This window comes from Heterocephalus glaber, unplaced genomic scaffold (genome assembly GCF_053883595.1).
Source record: "Heterocephalus glaber isolate CG9 unplaced genomic scaffold, H.glaber_assembly_v1.0 deba00000347, whole genome shotgun sequence".
In the NCBI taxonomy this organism is placed as follows: Eukaryota; Metazoa; Chordata; class Mammalia; order Rodentia; family Bathyergidae; genus Heterocephalus; species Heterocephalus glaber.
In genome coordinates this window covers 58653312-58670331 of record NW_028258143.1, presented here as the reverse complement: position 1 = coordinate 58670331, position 17020 = coordinate 58653312, and the positions used below count along the sequence as shown (strand labels likewise).

Here is a 17020-nt window from a genome sequence, read left to right as displayed (position 1 = left end):
TAACAATACTCACTGCACTCACATTATCTCTTAAAGCATTTTTGAAATAGTTTTTACACTATTTTTAAATGGCCAAAATGTTCATCAACAAATTATAATATATCACAATAACATAACTGTTGAAAAGAATGAAGTGGACCTGTACTTACATGGAATAAAGTACAAGACATATTGTCAAGTAGAAGAAATAGAGAAGTAAATTTATTTTATAAAAATTATATCAAGTTGGGCCAGGGATTTAGCTCAGTGGTTCTGGCACCTGCCTCGCAAGTGCAAGGTCCCAAGTTTGATCCCCGGTACCAAAAAAAAAATTATATCAAGTTACCAAGGATAATGCCATCAAATGAAGATGATAGAAAAAGTATTATTGTGATTTTCTTCTTGAGGCCCCAGAGCCAGATCGCATATTCATGTAGGAGTTGGGTTTTCCAGTAAAAGACAGACATTCTCCACTGCCAGTCATGCTAGGAAGACATTCCCTGGGACAAAAAAATAAGGACTTAGTGGACAGGAATTAGACTAAGGTGAGGAGTAAAACATCCTCTTTTCTATGAGTTTAAGCCTCAGCAATGATGAAGGACCAGGGGCCCTGACATTGCCTGACCACATGGGGACAAGCTGATGACAAGCCAGGATGATTGCTGGTCCAGAGGGTACCCTGGGCAGACTGGACTTAAATTACACAACCATTTATTTTTCCTGCTGGACTTGCTCCTTCCATAATCCCCTGTTCTTCTGCAAAGAGAAATTACAGTGCAGACTGTCTGCCCTCAAGGTCAGCCGTCAGTGCCAGAGAACAGCCATGTCCTCTGGAGCAGAGATTATGACTGTTATCACCAGAATAAGGAGGAACACTTGGACAAGAATTGGGGACTAGAGGGGAATAATGACAAGGTTATGGCCCTTAGCACATTAGGTACCAAAAAGTCATTAGAAATATCTGAGGGGCATTCTTGGTAGGAGATCTCACATTAATCAATAGACAGGGGAATGAAGAAGGATCTCACCATCATTATAACACAAATATTACCTAGGATCTTTCTGGCCCTTAAAGATGAAAGTGACTCAACATCTACCCTCAAGTCCGTGTCCTATAGAGTCCAAAATCTTCCCAGGCACCCTGTGAATTCAAGGGTAGCAAAGGAGGAAGGGATTTAACACTTCCGGTCCCCTCTGCCTCTCAGCCCTCAGGAATTGCTCCCACACATGCATCCCTCTTCACACAGCTTCAGTGCAATCTTAGCACTCAGCCATCTCGCCTACTGCACAAGAAAAGCTCATTCCCACCAGGCATTTTGTACATCTAATGGTCTTTATTAAACTACTGAGGCTCAGGGAAAGGGGCACTACCTGCTGCAGAACAAACGTCATCATGTCCCCAGTGAGTGATGCTGGACTCCAAACACTTCTTGGCCATCCCAGCAATTCAAATTCTTCACTCCCCCATGCAGCATCCAGGCTCACGGCCTCCTCAGTTTCTTCTTCTCTCCCCTCATTTACTTCTCCCTCAATGTTTCTTCTCTGCTCTGTCCTCAGCCCCTTACTGGAAAAAAAAAAAAAAGGATGAATTCCTCTCCTTTCATGCATAGAGATTCTGTCCTATTTTCTGCAGATCAGGCATCAACCAAGAGCTTGGCCAATACCTCTTAAATTTCACCTTTTTGATTCAGTCTAAGTTATTTTTCTTAACAAAAACTACCCTCAATCTATGGTAAATTTTCAGGTCAACAATTAAGACAAATATATTTCTACTTTTATATCTAATATAAATAGACAAATGATAGAAAGGATGGGAGATGATTTACTAAATTGTTAATAGGGCTGGGGATTTAGCTCAGTGGTTCCGCCACCTGCCTTGCAAGCACAAGGACCTGAGTTCGATCCCTGGTACCAAAAAAAAAAAAAACATTGAGAAACTAAACTGTTAACAATGAATTAATCTAAAGGAATTGATCATAGATTGCTTTTGTTTTCTTCATTGGGTATTTTCAATTACTTTTACTCTTCCTTCCCCCCCTCCTTTGGTACTGGGGATTGAACACAGGGGCCTTCCCACTAGCTACATCCTCAGCCCCCATCCCCTTAGAGCTAAGGTCTCACTAAATCACTGGTTCTGGGATTAGAGGTGTGTGCCACCATACCCAGCTGATACTTTATTTTTTGCAATAAGCATATATCATATTTCACCGGACGTCAAAGTTTAGAGAATTGCTGCCCTTGGGGCAGTCACAGTCCAGTGCACACACCCAGACATCATGCCCAGTGCCAGCATGGCTTGGCCATGGCCATCTGATGAACTTAGATGTCTGATTGCATTCTGTAATTGTTGAACTCATTTTATATTGTTTTAAAACATTTTTTGAGTGGCAACAGACCTACCTTGTCTCTAGCCATGTAGTCTTCAGCCATGAGCTCCTGGTTTCAACGTGTCTCCCCAGTGGGTTCTTTCTAATAAAATTGGCATTTGATTTTCCCTGTCATTTCATTCACACTGCAATTTATCTTCATCAGGTTTTCACTGAAACATCTAAATATTTTTTCCTAAAGCTACAAGACCAAAGAGCCAGATATAGTTTTAGGCATACTTTCTTGCTTGTCCTGGTAAGAAAACCAGGGATTTTCAATTCTTCCAGCCTTTTCCTCCTACATTTGCAATTTAAATTACTTTAATATATGTATGAATTAAGACAAGTTAATAGCAAGAGCAGTAGTCAGTAATTGGAAAATCTGTTACCTTTTATCTCTTGGTTAAAAAGAGGAAGTAGGTCAGTTCCTTATTAATATTATTAGCAAATATTATTTATAGCACAGTATAATTCCTAGGGAAAGACACCCTAATTTTGACTTTTAAGCAGGAAGCAATCACTAACTCATTCTTAAATTTATTAAGAATGTAGCAGTCCAATTTTCCAGGTGAGCTAGTCCTTGCTACCTTACCAAAAACAAAACAAAAACAAATGACAACAATAAAACTAAGTTGCTAAGACATTTCTACTCCTCATATTATGCACGTACTAGAAGTTTGTCACAGGTACATGCTTCAGCCACATATCACAGGTCTATGTGATGGAGAGAGAAACATAAAACTGAGACTAAACCTGCTGCGCAAGCACAAGGACCTGAGTTCAATCCCCGGTACCAAAAAGAAAAAAAAACAACTGAGACTAAAATGTTGATGGCCCAAAATCACTCATCCCCCTTTATTTATAGACCCTTCTCTGTGTATTTCTATCATGACTGTAAAACTAAAATTCTAGTAGATCTCTCTGCATTTGAGTTTTCTGGTGAGGAGGTTAAAATTGCCTAACCACTAAATTGAAGGTTTCTGAAATAAGTCATGAGATATTTATAAATATCATTTCAAAGGCAAGGAAATGATGCTTATGTATTTGGCTTGTTACTAAATTGAGAAGAAGTCTGTCTGGGAGGCAACAATATTTCCCCACAGCCTCAATGTTTGCACACATCCAAATGACAGTTTGGACATAAAATACAGAAGCAAATATTTCTCAGGAAGAACTACAATTTGCTGCTGTCCAAGTCCATCAAACACTGGGTGAAAATATTTCCAAAAATCTACTTCTGATTTCCTTCTAAATGACCTAGAAGGGCGGTGATGGCATCCTTTGATAGTTAGAAAGGAAGAAACCATATTTCAACTCGAAAGGCTAGGGAATATTAAAACTCTTCAAACTGGAAATTTCCACATCTGAAAACACACCAGAAGCCACTGGTAAAATGTGCTTTCAAGCTCTGCTCTATTCCAGTTTCCACTCTTTTCTAAAGGCTCTTTAGTTGACACCTCTACTTCTGGAAGGATGCTGGCCAGGGATCCAGGATACATGATTTCCTGAGTAGTGCTTCATGCTGAATTTCCCCACAAGACCAGGGAGACCCAGACAGCGCCCTGTGAGGAGCACATGGTCCCCCAGAAGTCAGACATCTAATCTGCCGGAGGGACCTTTGCATCTATCATGCTTCTGGACTCCGGAGGATCATTTTGACCCTTTCCTCTGCAGATTTAAAGCAAAAAAAATTAGGGCTTGGTCCGGGAATTTAGCTCAGCAGCACTGTGCCTGCCTTGCAGGTGCAAGGTCCTGAGTTCCATCCCTTGGTACAAAAAAATTAGAGCTTGAGTCCTTGAACAATCTTCATAGACAACAAGAACTCAGCTCTGAATTACATTTTCATCACTAATTCTTTGCTTGCCACTTTCACACTTAACGCCTCTTCGAGTTCTGGAATTTTGTAAATGCATGAATGATCTTGGTGACTTGACTCATGAGTCTATTCTTGGTACTTGGGGAGAGTGACCACGAATAAGCTAGTCCATGCCCCATCCCAATTATTCTTGTTCCCAGTTTTTGCTGATCAAGGGCTTCCATTGACCCGAACCCCTATATTATATATTTCTGAGATATCTGAGCCCTTTTTATTTTGACAAAGGTCTCCCTAAGTTTCCTGGGCTGGCTATAAACTTGCTGTTCTCTTGCCTCAGTCCCCCAAGCAGCTAGAATTACAGACAAGGACAATTTTGCCTAGCTTTGAGTCTTTTATGTGATCTATAGACTGCTGTGCTTGCTTCAGCAGCTCGTATACTAAAAAATATTTCTAGACTGCTTATTTCCTTCAGCCAATTAAATCTACTACTACCTATCAGCTTATTATTTTAGTTTTGAAGAGCAGAAAACATTTTCTCTATGATTTCCCTTCTCTTATCTTTTCAGCTCATTGTCAGGTCTCATTAGAAGTTTGATTTTCTTTTCTCATTTTTACGAGGGTAATGAAGACCCTTTAGATTTACCTTCTGAAGCAGTGTCAGGATTCATACTACCATATTTTGCACATCTTGCGAAATGTTCATCTAGTTAGCTCAAGAATGAAATGAATACCTCAGGACTCATGGAAAAAATTGCTTAATGGTGGAATAGACCCTTTGCATGGTAGAATTTTTGAGAGTGGCTCCCTAAGCTTCTTTATTGAATCTAATTATTGGGCTGGGGATTTAGCTCAGTGGTTTCGCCGCCTACTTCACAAGCGCAAGGCCTTGTGTCCGATCCCTGGTACCAAAAAAAAATACAAAAATAAAAAAATAATTCTTTCCCCCACATCCACCCCTTCACCATCTCCCATAGCTGTCACAGAGAGTTTACATTTTGCACACATATTTTTTATACTATTGTGGGTTATAAAAATGTTACAATGGGCATGGTTCTTGTCTTTCTTGACCATGACCAACTGATTTTCCTCCAAAGTGTAAAATAAAATGAAGTTCACTTTGGAAAATTATGAATTGAATTGTGTCCCTCTTATTCCAACCCCCAATTTAATATGCTGAAGTCCTAATCCCTAGTACCTCAGAATGGGACTTTGTGAGGAGACAGCATATATGGAGATAATCAAAATGAGGTCATTAGCATAGACTTTCATCTAATATGACTAGTGTCCTTATTTTAAAAAAAGGGGGAACTCTGAACACAGAGGAAGAATGGTGATGTAATAACACACAGGGAGAAGACAGCCATCTCTAAGCCAAAGACTGAAGCCTAGGACACTTCCTCCACTTAGAGCCCTCAAAAGGAATCAGCCCTGCCGCCATCTTGATTTGACCTCCAGCTCCACAACTTTGAGCCAGTCGCTTTCTATTGTGAAAGACATCCCAGATCTGTTGTTTCGGCAGCCCTAACAAACTAAGACAGACTGGTTGTGTATAACTGTTTTCTCTTTATCTTTCATCTGATACCTTTACATACTAAGCTGTTCATCATGATGACAGCCTTTTTTCCCTTTGTCCTGAAGGTTGGCTTGTGAAATAATAACTCTCTTAGAAGCAGGTCACATTGCTTGTGGTCTGGCACCCAAGATGTGAACTTAAATTCTTGATGTGGCAAACTCTGGATCACCTCTTCTGGAAGACAATCATGATGAGCTATCTCTCAGAGAGCTTTTCTACTGAGTAACTCTAGGATACAGGCACCAAAATTATCCCCACTTTACAGGTGAAGAAATTGTGAAACAGAAAGATTAAGTAATTTTTTTTGAAGTCACACAGTGTTTGAACTGACATCTGTTTTTTTTGTTTTTGTTTTTATTTTTTTTGGTACCGAGGATCAAACTCAGGACCTTGTGCTTGTGAGGCAGGCACCGGAACCACTGAGCTAAATCCCCAGCCCCTGAACTGACATCTGAACTCAAGTAGTTTGATTGCAGAGCAGAGTATCTTTATAGAAAACAAATAAGCAGGCCCCTGACTAGAATATCGAAAGAAAGAAAAAGAAAAGGGCAAAATATTGAAATGACTAAATAAATAAGTTATGGTTTTCCCATGCATCAAAGGTAGTACATGAACAAAATAAACATACAACAAATATAATAAAATATAAATAAAACAATAACTTCAAATATATATAATGACACAGGAAAATATTCACAGTGTAATATTAAATGAAATAGTATATGAGAGTTGTCTGCATAATTAAAAACCCATAATTAAAAATTACAAAATAGAAGGTCAATGCTGATTGTTTCTAGTGATTGGATAGAGTCATTTTAATTTTTTCTTTATGCTTCTATTTCCAATTTTTTATGGCTAATTACCTTTTAAGTCCAAAAGTTAAGGCATGCTAACATTTAAAAATTCTCAAAATGAGCCTCTCCTGATATCTAGCATTGAACACAGGGAGGAGGTAGCCTCCCACTCTGCCTTTGTCTGGATTAGACTCCTTAGTTTTCATTTAAAAATATATATATATCAATTTTAATAATGACTCAACTGACTCTTGACAGATGCATTCCTTCATCGGCCTCATAGATTATCTATACTCAGCATCTTTCCAGAGAGCATAACCTTGAACTCAGGGGCTCAAAAACAATTAAAAAGTTATTGTTAAAAGAAAAAAATCAGGTAAAACTTAGGTGACCGGTGACCATGTAGTCCTTTCCTTTGGGATCTGATATTTATTTTCCCCAAGTCATACAAGTGTATCCCACAACTACAAAGTTGGGCTCCATATAGAATCACTTTCCTGAGTGGAATTTGCCCATGGAACCCTCAGCTTGTACTGAGGGAGCTCAGTGGTAACAGCCCCTGAAGCCCATGTTGTGCGTTACATGTGGCTGCTACAGAACCAGTTCACCACCTCACCACACTGTATGAGGGAATCTCTCCCAGGTCAAAAACCACTGTAAGGGCCGGGGATTTAGCTCAGTGGTTTCGCCACCTGCTGCGCAAGTGCAGGACCCGAGTTCAATCCCTGGTACCAAAAAAAAAAAAAAAAAACCACTGTAATTCTTCCACACGAGGAGTTTGTTTTTATGTTATGGACAATGTAATTTATACTGTTGATTTATAAATTATATATCACATGTATCCTTCTTTATTAGCTGCTGTAAAGCTCTGGGACAATTATATGAAATTCCTCCAGCAAATATCCAGGTATGTGACATGCCGGTCTCTGATTTTCTCCTGGAACTGATCCCGGCCACACACACACACACACACACACACACACACACACACACAACTCCACTTTCCATTTCATTTGTTCTTTCAAAGTCATCTACAACAAGGAGATAGGGAATTAAAAACTTGATGAAGGGGGCCAGGGATTTAGCTCAGTGGTGGTGCCGCCTGTGTCGCAAGCCAAAGATCCCGAGTTCAATCCCTGGTACCCCCCCAAAAAAACTTGATAAAGAAAGAGGAGAGGGAGGGAGAGAGGGGGGAGTTCTATTGCTACATCTGCTTTTCTAGAACAATCTACAGTAACTCAAAAGATGACAGGAGGAAAACATAGCAAAGCAAAGATTTTTTTTTCCCCCACTGCTTGTTTTCAAGAAGAATTGACAAGAGTCCAAATCCTAGGTACACACAGCTCTGACAGATCCACTCTGGCAAGAGTGACCACCTAAAATAAACTGTTTTCTCGGGGAACAGGCCAGCTGCATTGGGGCCCAGTGGTCAACAGGGGAGAGGAACCTTTTTCTGTGTTTCTCTGCAATATTTCAGGCTCACATTCTATACCAATTCACACTCCACTGACAGATTATGAGTTTCAGAAAAAAGAGGACAAAGCTAAATCTCACAACACAGGAGCATAAGCTCTGGCTGCCCCCCAACAAGGTGTTCATGTGTTAGGGCCACTTTGCTCAAGCCTACCAAGAAATCCACACACAGCTTTGTGCAGCATACTCTGTTCAAACCTAAGAAGGCTTCTGTTGTTCTTTCCTCCTCCTCCCCTTCCCCCCCCCTTCCTCCTCTTCCTCTTCCTTGTCCTCACAGGGTTTCCATCGTCTGTTGTTTTTTTCCATTCAGTATTAGTTTGGTGTCTCAGCTTGCCCTGTAGGCAGCATTTGGTCCCTTTCTTTCCTGTCAACACCAATGTGCCCCGTCAACTTTCCCTCCAGAGCCATCTGCCTCTCTAAGGTGCTGAGTCACTGAAAGGACCAACAGACTTCCCGTGGGCAGCAGCAGCAGACAGAAAACAGAATCCATTGCCAGGACTTGAAAGGGTATTTCCAAAAGGGAGCAAATTTAGAGGATCTAGAAAGTAGGTGAGAAGTTCATGCAGGGTGAAAGATACAGAGCACAAGGAAAATCCTATTTCATAAATGAGAGTGGCATGCGTGGAAAATTCTTTTGTTCAGCAATAAGGAATATTCTTTTGTTCATTGCCCTAGGGCAAGATTGCAGAGGGTTGTACTAAATTCTCATCCTTTCTTTTCTAATGGTATCCACCTTCAGGTTTTCCTGGGAGAAGATGACCTCTGCTTCTACTCTAATAGAAGGGTACTGAGACACGAATGTGTGAAGTTCTGAGCTTTTGGGTGCCTTGATTTGGCTATTGATCTTTAAATATCTACTGCCTCAAAAGCAAAGCCTGTATACATTTGAACTTTTCATGTAATATTTCCCAAAAGGCACTCTATTAAAAGTCAATTCTAGGGCCGGGATTTAGCTCGGTGGTTCACCCACCTGCCTCGCAAGCGCAAAGTCCTGAGTTTGATCCCCCGTACCAAAAAAAAAGAAAAAAGTCAATTCTAAGTAAAAGACTGAACTACAGCACTATAGCAGGTTCTACAGGAAAAGCTTGATACTGACTTTTAAAATGGGTCTTGGTAGGAATTTCTTATGAATAAATAATATTGCAAGATTTAAAATGTTTGAAAATGTGTATTGGTCCTATAAACCCAGAGAAGCTTTCTGTAAAATAATGTCTTTAGTATGGTATTAAAATAGCATCCTTCTCAAATCCACCCCATGTACCAATCATCACACCAGCTACCATTCAAGTAATGTGAGTTCATTATAAATATATCATGTTATTCATCCTGACATATGAGGCAGATAGAAGAACCATATGAGGGAGATATAATTATTTCACATTTCAAATAAGAAAACTGAGGCTCAGAGAAATTAGATAATTTATCTAAAATTACATTACAGTAAGAAGCGGATGCCTAGCTTTTCTGAACAAAAAGCCACTCTACTTTACTGTTAAGCAGGTCAATCTGCTTAATTCCCTCTAACTTCCTGCTTCCAGCTAGTGTACAGAAACAGCATAATATTTGAATTTTTTTTTGGTACCCAGGATTGAACTCAGGACCTTGTGCTTCCCAGGCAGATGCAAGCACATCCCCAGCCCCTAACAGGATAACATATCATATTCACCACCACGCCATTCGCTCATTGTGTAACTGTTCAGGTTCTCAGGTGTCTGAACCTTAAATTTTCCTGAGCTCTAAAATTAAGATAAGCATGTCTACCTGCTGTGGTAGGGCATTACAAGGGATAATGTGTGTAAAGCATGGGAAGGATGCCTATCTCATACTGGATGCTTATGTGACCATGTGTCACCCTTTACTTGGATTGAAATGGCCTGATAACTTTTTTATTTGTGGTTCTTTTTATTTGTGGTTCATTTATTTATGATTCTTCAAATTATATTACAAATTCCATGGCTCATGTTTCTTTTGTATTCTTTGTGTCAGTTAAATACTATTGACTGCAAATTCTGGAAACCAGATTTATACCAGGTTAAACAAGAAAGAAATAGATCACCTTCCCTTGAAAGATGGCCATGGCAGGCTTGATGGGTGGCTGATTCTTCAATGAGCAAGGTCATTAAGGACTTAAATTCTTTCTCTCTGCTCCAACATCTACAAGATCAGCTTCCCTTAACCCTTGCTACGCTCCCTGGAGAAAGGGGCCATGGTAGCCTAAGGTAACCAGGCATGCTTCACTCAGGTCTGAGAGAGGAGGGCTGCCTCCCTGGGGTTGTAAGAACAAGAAGGCTTATTTCTCACGTAGATACTCATTCTCTCCTTGCATCTCATTGGCACATGCTGACTTCAGCTTGCCTAACTTGAACCATTCATTAGTGAAAGGAGTTGGGATTTAAGAACTAATTTGGTTAATCCTCTGAAGGGAAGGCAAATTTGCCCACTATCCATCTAAATTCTCCTTACTTCAGATGGGAATGGTGGTGCACACCCTAATGCCAGCTTCTCAGGAGTCTGAGGCAGGAGGGTCAACCTGGGTAATACAGGAAGAGCCCATCTAAAAAAGAAAAAAGGAAAAAGAAAGCTTTTATATATTTTTCCTTAGATTCTTTTATTGATACATTTTAGGTATACAATACATTTACATTTATCATTGGGTACTTGCACTTTTACATGATGCATCTTGGTTCTTATTTTTTTCCCATTTCCTGTCCTCCTTCACCCCCTCCACCCTTCCTTATTTACAAAGACTTTGTTTCCATTTTTTCCTTTTCTCATAATTTTTCCTTTCCCTTCTTTCCTTTCCCCTACCCCTCCCACTTCCCCTACCCCTTTGAACCAAAAACTTTTATATATTTAAGGCTAAATAAACATATGCTCCTGAATGGATGAATGAATTACAACAAGCTTGTCTATGACTACAGGAGGTAATTCTAATAACATCCAGAAAATGTGAATTAGCATGGAAACAGACCATGCCTGTCTGATTGCAGAGCCCACTGAGCCCCACACCACTGGTTATGCAGAAAGAGCTGATGAGAGCTCCCCTCTCCCACACACTTCCTTAGGCCAATCCTGTTGAAAACTAATTAACTTAGATCCATAAACACACTTCTCAAGCACACATGACACCGAAGGTGCAGAAGAACAAGTCCTTAACACATAGTCTCCGGCAGTTCACCAAAGGATGACTTAAGTGGTGCATATTCACTTCATTAAGAACATTGAACTACATAAAGCATTAATCTCTATTCAGCTGCCTTTTGATCCTCCTGCTATAGAAACACAAGCAAGTTTGCCACTCTGAATCTTTAACACTCTAACACTTGTTAATCTCCTTTTAACAAAGGCAGAGTCTTAGGCTGGGAGCTGGGAAGGCACCTACCTAGACTTTTAAACAGTGTTTTGTTTTCCTTTAGTTATTTTTGTAGTTACCTTGTATCTGTAATAACAATATTGGTCTTTCCATCTGAGGCAGTGATACAAAATTCCCTTGGAAAATAGATGTATGTAAAGAAAAGAAAGCTAATTAAAATAATAAACTTGGAGAAGAGATTGTGCATAGATATATTAAAGTTAAGGCAGTAAGATATATAAATATGTGCACATGGCAAAAATATGAAAGTGTTATGAGGATACTGGGGTTTGCAAAGCATTAGTTTAGGATGATTAAAGAACGATGGCAGATGTCTCATTCCAAAGGAAAGAAAACACCAGAGGGCAGTTATTTCAGTAGCCACAAGAGGGCAGCGTGTCAGTAACTATAAAAACAATTTGAAGCGGCATCTGTTCTGGATTAGACTCTTCGTCCTCCCGCTGTGGTCTGCAGACCGCAGGATCAGCGTCTTGGGAAGCTTGTTAGAAAAGGGGTCTCCGACCCTACCCCAGACCCACTCGATCAGAATCTCCCTCCTAATAAGATCCCCTAGTAATTCTCATTAGGTTCAGAGGTTTGGGGGCCTTTTTGCCAGACCTTCCCTCTTTGGGAATAGGAGGGACACACGTAATTTCCAAGAAGCGCATCTGTCCATGGATTCTACAGCCACACTGCTTGTATTTGAATCCCACTTTTTCCCTACCAGCATGACATGGGCAAGAAACTGCATGTTCAACACTTGGAATAACGCTTTGATAAACAGATGTTCAGGAAATGAATGGACAAACAAACCAATCAAGAGAACACCAAGAAATCACATTTCCTGATTTAGTGTTTCTATCTCTCTGCCATCATTTATATTTGGTGAATTAATGAAAGCTATGGCTTTATTTATGTCTTTTTGGTGTCAACTGCTTTAAGTCTGTTTGGAGTAAAAGGGAAATAAATACATTCTCTCACACACGTGGGGTTGTTCTTACCATGTTCAGTGAGTTATCCCAGGGTCTTTCCCCATATTTTGGTGCCTGCTTCTGCTAATACACAGCCCAGGGGGCTGGAGATTTAGCTCAGTGGTTCCGCCGCCTGCCTCACAAGCACAAGGTCCCAAGTTCGATCCCCTATACCCCCCAAAAAACCAAAAACAACAACAACAACAACAAAAAATAATACAGAGCCCAGGGTGTACAAAGTGTGTAAGGTAGAGACAAGTAGTCCAAGCAAGAAAGATTTTACATCCTTATCATTTCATTGGCTTCAGATATCTGGGACTCAAGGTAAAAGAATAAAACACACTTGTGTTTCCTAGCCCAAAAAGAAAAATCAATAAGTTATTCCAACCAACTGGTAAAAGTGACCTGTATACTTAAAGTGTGGCATTAACACCCTCCCAAAATACTCCAGTATTTTCCCTTTTAATAGGTAAAAGGACAGGAGATTGAAAAAGCACTGGAATATTCCAAAAACTAAAAATATGAGGCTTCCTGGACCTATAAATTTTGTGTATTTCCCAGTTATTCACCACTTCAAATTGATTTATAGTTGAGTAAGTCCTCCATTATTTCTGGTGCCAGAATATATTGAGAGGAAAAAAAGAAATCTAATTCATATGATGAATCTCCCAAGCCCCACCCTTGAAATGTTACAGGGTGACTGATTAGCGACTCAGGAAGGCCACATAGGAGGGGAGAGGAAGTTATCATTACCCAGCCATAAAACCAGTTCAAGCCTTTCCTGTCACTCAAGTCTGTATGGTGAGATAACCCTTCCTCCTTTCTAAAGATTCACTTTTGGTGATTTTTTTTTTTCTCATCATAATTTTTTCTGAGGTACCGGGGAATGAACTCAGGGTTTCACACATGGTAGGCAAGCTTTCCACCATAGAGCTACCTCTTCAGCCCTTTTATATTTTTGAGACTAGTTCTTGCTAAGTTGCCCAGACTGGCCTCAGAGGCCTGGCAATCCTCTTGCTTCAGCCTGAGTAGCTGGAATTACAGACCTGTGCCATCACACCCAGCTTCATTTCATTTTTACCTCCACTCATTTATTCGGTTTTCATTTTTCCCCTTCATTCCTTCAACATATGCTTTTGAGCACTTCTACATGCTTGAGATCTAGAAGAACAAACAAATTCTCTGGTCTAGAGGAGGTGACTTTTAAAGTGTGAGAGGATGGACAACTGGTCAAACAAACATTCTTTTTAGACAATTACAGGAAACAAACCAAAACAAGATAATGTGATTGTGAGTGTGGAAAGTGAACAGCCTTAGACTGAACCATCAGGAAAGGGCTCTCTAAGAATATGACACTTTAATCCATGAACCAACACTGACATTTGTTATAAGGCTTGCAGGAAGAGACTTGAATCAGAGGACAGCTAAGAAAATAGCCCCAAGTCAAGATTGAGTTTAACAAGTCTGAGGAGGAAAAAGAATCAGTGGGCCTGTATTGGGTTGATCAAGTGGTAGGTATAAAAATAGTTGGCAAAGATTCAGTGAATGTGGTATGAGAGGTGGGCAAGTCCAGGTATTGTGAGAGCACACTGTAATTGTCCAAAGACCCCAAGCTCTGCTGTGAAGCCTGGCTGTGCTACCAGGGGTCAGTATTGGTGCTATACTACCAGGGGTCAGTATGGGTGTTGTGCTACTTGGCGGTTGTACTACCTGGGACTGTGTGGACAGGAAGTTGCCTTGAATACTGGAGCTAGGTTCACTTGAGTGAACAGTAGACCTATTTGAATATCTTCATTATGAACAGAAATGTCTGAGCTTATCTTTTTCATGTTGTATGCCACCATGAGTTATGTTGGATTGCTCAATCATGATGACACTTGAAGAGAGCATTACAAACAATGTAGAAGTCCAACCCACTCATAAAGTCCTAGATATTAAAAATTTTAGACCTATCAGAAGTGGTTATAATTATCTTCTGCTGATAATCTATTTTTTCAGAACATCATAACTCTTCATAATTAGCTCCATAATTTCCCCATAGGATATAATCCACTTCATCCAAAGTGCTGAAACCAAACACTAGTTGATTACTGTCTAGAATTTGCATTGCTCTTTACCCAAGAAAATATTAGTTCTTATTAGCCAGATTGAGAACTATTATGAATGTCAATGTAACTTAATTAAAGCATAATATTAATCATAATACTATCTTCTAAAGTCAAATATAGTACTTTCCCCAAGATATTTACTTACCTAGCCCTGCACTGATGAAACGGAAAAATAAATTAGATAAAGGCATTTCTAATGAATAGGGAGATTTAACAAAATCCTCTCTTAATGGAAAAAATATATAAGAGAGTATGGAAAGAATGTTATCTACTAAATCACATCCAAAAAAAGGTCTTCAATAAAATAAGAAATTTGTTCTACTGACTTTATACTTGAGCATTAAGTAATATTTATAAAACTTCTAAGTATTTGTTGCACTATGTGCTGTTAGTCAACAAGTTCATACTCTTTATTAATTTTCCCAAATCTTATTCGTTATTGTTTGAAATGCACAATGCAATTTTATGCATTAGAAACATTTTAGCCACAATCACACGTTTCTTGCCTAGTATTTACGTATGTGTTAACATAGAAACCCAAAGTCTCTTCTGCCTTAGTAGGGATAACTTCAATTTCTTTGGGGAAAATTGTCCATTTCTTCAGAAAAACATTTTAATGTATTTTTGGTTAAACAAGTAAGTCCTGAAACTAGGGTAGTATTTGGAGGTGGTGAGTCATTGGGAGCTAATAATGACATAAGAGAGAAAAAATAAAGATAGGTAGAAAGGAAACAAGAAAAATCAGTACAAAGAAATTATACTTTTAAGAAAAACTACAACTGGGCCGCGGGGATTTAGTTCAGTGGTTCCGCCGCCTGCCTTGCAAGCAGGAAGTCCCAAGTTTGATCCCTGGTACCAAAAAAAAAAAAAAAGAAAAGAAAAACTACAACTTTCAGGACACAGTAGAAGTTACCCAAGGTGATCCATTTCAGCATCTCCATGGTTGATTTAGCTTCCTTTCCTTCCAGACCCATCACACCCAAAATTCCTCAAAAATACTGTAAGTCCATGGATTGGCTTAAATTTTTTAAAAAAGGAAAAGAAAAATAAAGAGCAGGAACCTGATTATAAAATAAAGAATTCAAATGAAGCTTCAATTATCCATCTTAGAAAAAAAAAATGGGGCTCATACTTTTTAAATGGCCAGTAACCTTCTTGGGTTGGGCCACCTTTTCCTGGGGTTTCCACCCTCTCAAGACAAGTATAAATGTTCCCAGTTTAGTAAAATCTCTCTCTCTCTCTCTCTCTCTCTCTCTCTCTCTCTCTCTCTCTCTCTCTCTCTCTCTCTCTCTCCCTCCTGTATTCTATTTCTTTAAGTGTGTACTTTTAAACTGCTGCCTAATAAATCCATTTTTGCCTCTTACTGGCATGTCCTGAAAATTCTTTTTCCATGACAGATTAGGGAAACCTACAAACAAATTCTGAGGGTAGGGCACATTTAGATTCCTAATCTTGGTGATATTAAGGCAATGAAGTGTTAAGCCACTCACCGTAAAAGGCTGTCTCCCTCAGATGTAGAGATTGTTTTAACTTATTTGGAACGTCCTGGCCAAGGTTGTAATTTTTCCAGAAACAGCTGAGTTGTCATCCTAGAACTAAAAAGGGAAAGAGAAACAATTTGGATTTCTATGAGTGGCCTTAGTAACAAGAGAAAAGGTAACAGAGCAAGAGCAAGAATCCCTCCCTGGTGATCCTGAGACTTGGAAAGTGTGTGGTACTTTCAGTGGCCTCCCCAGATGAGGCCTGAGTTACAGCCTTAAAACAGAAAGATGCCCTGAAGGCTGGGGAAATTTGTGGATACTCCCATTGCTCCTTAATTTGTGTCTGTTGAAGCTCGTTAGGATGCAAGAAGCAAAAGGCAGCACACACCAGCTCAAAAAATAAATGAGATTTTTTTTTTTTGGCAGCAAAAGGCTAAAAGCCCAGAACTTTTGTGGGGGTTAAGGTTAAATAGGGGTACAGACACTTGGAAAACAGTTCTTTGAGTCAGCTTCCTCTTACATCAGCTCTGCCCTCAGGCTGACTTCACAAGATGACTTTGGCATCCTCCCGGGCCACCTGCTCTTCATTTGCATCCAAAAGAGAAAAAGAGGCAAAATTCCTCCAACCCTTAACGAGGGCAACTGGAAGTGCTAATTACTGGCCTTAGCGGTGACAGGTTTAGAGGTATCCAGGCTAAGGCCTGGTTAGGGAAGGGAGAGTGTTTAGAAGACAACTTTGATGTCCTTTATAAAATCTAACTACTTCTCTCAACTTTGACATCAGGAAGTTTTAGGAATGAGTTCAAGATCCACTAAAATTCCAGTTAACTGCTCCAGAAAATCCAATTTTAATTCTCTTTCCATAACTGCTATGCAATAAAATTACCTTGAATTTAACAATTCCATTTTCTCAGAGTTAGACAATGTGCCTTTAATCTATACTATTTTTTATGGAAACCTACCATACTTCAGTCTGAGTACCAATGAATCAATCACAAGTTGAGATCCTCGAAGAATCAAACAACTCCTGGATTCTTACAGAAGCAGAGCTGGATAGTGGAAAAACTTGGAGGCCTTTAGACAATAGAGGGGGTCTGATCTCTCCAT

At 39.6% G+C, this 17020-nt stretch overlaps 1 long non-coding RNA gene across 1 annotated transcript; it reads right to left on the bottom strand.

The window, feature by feature from the left end:
• Positions 1-1116: 1116 nt before the first annotated feature.
• Positions 1117-16570, bottom strand: LOC110346356 (uncharacterized). The gene is made up of 3 exons (XR_002390346.2): positions 15923-16570; positions 10465-10555; positions 1117-1543 (listed from the first exon to the last, which is right to left on the bottom strand). It is a non-coding gene; the product is annotated as an uncharacterized LOC110346356 (long non-coding RNA).
• Positions 16571-17020: the final 450 nt, after the last annotated feature.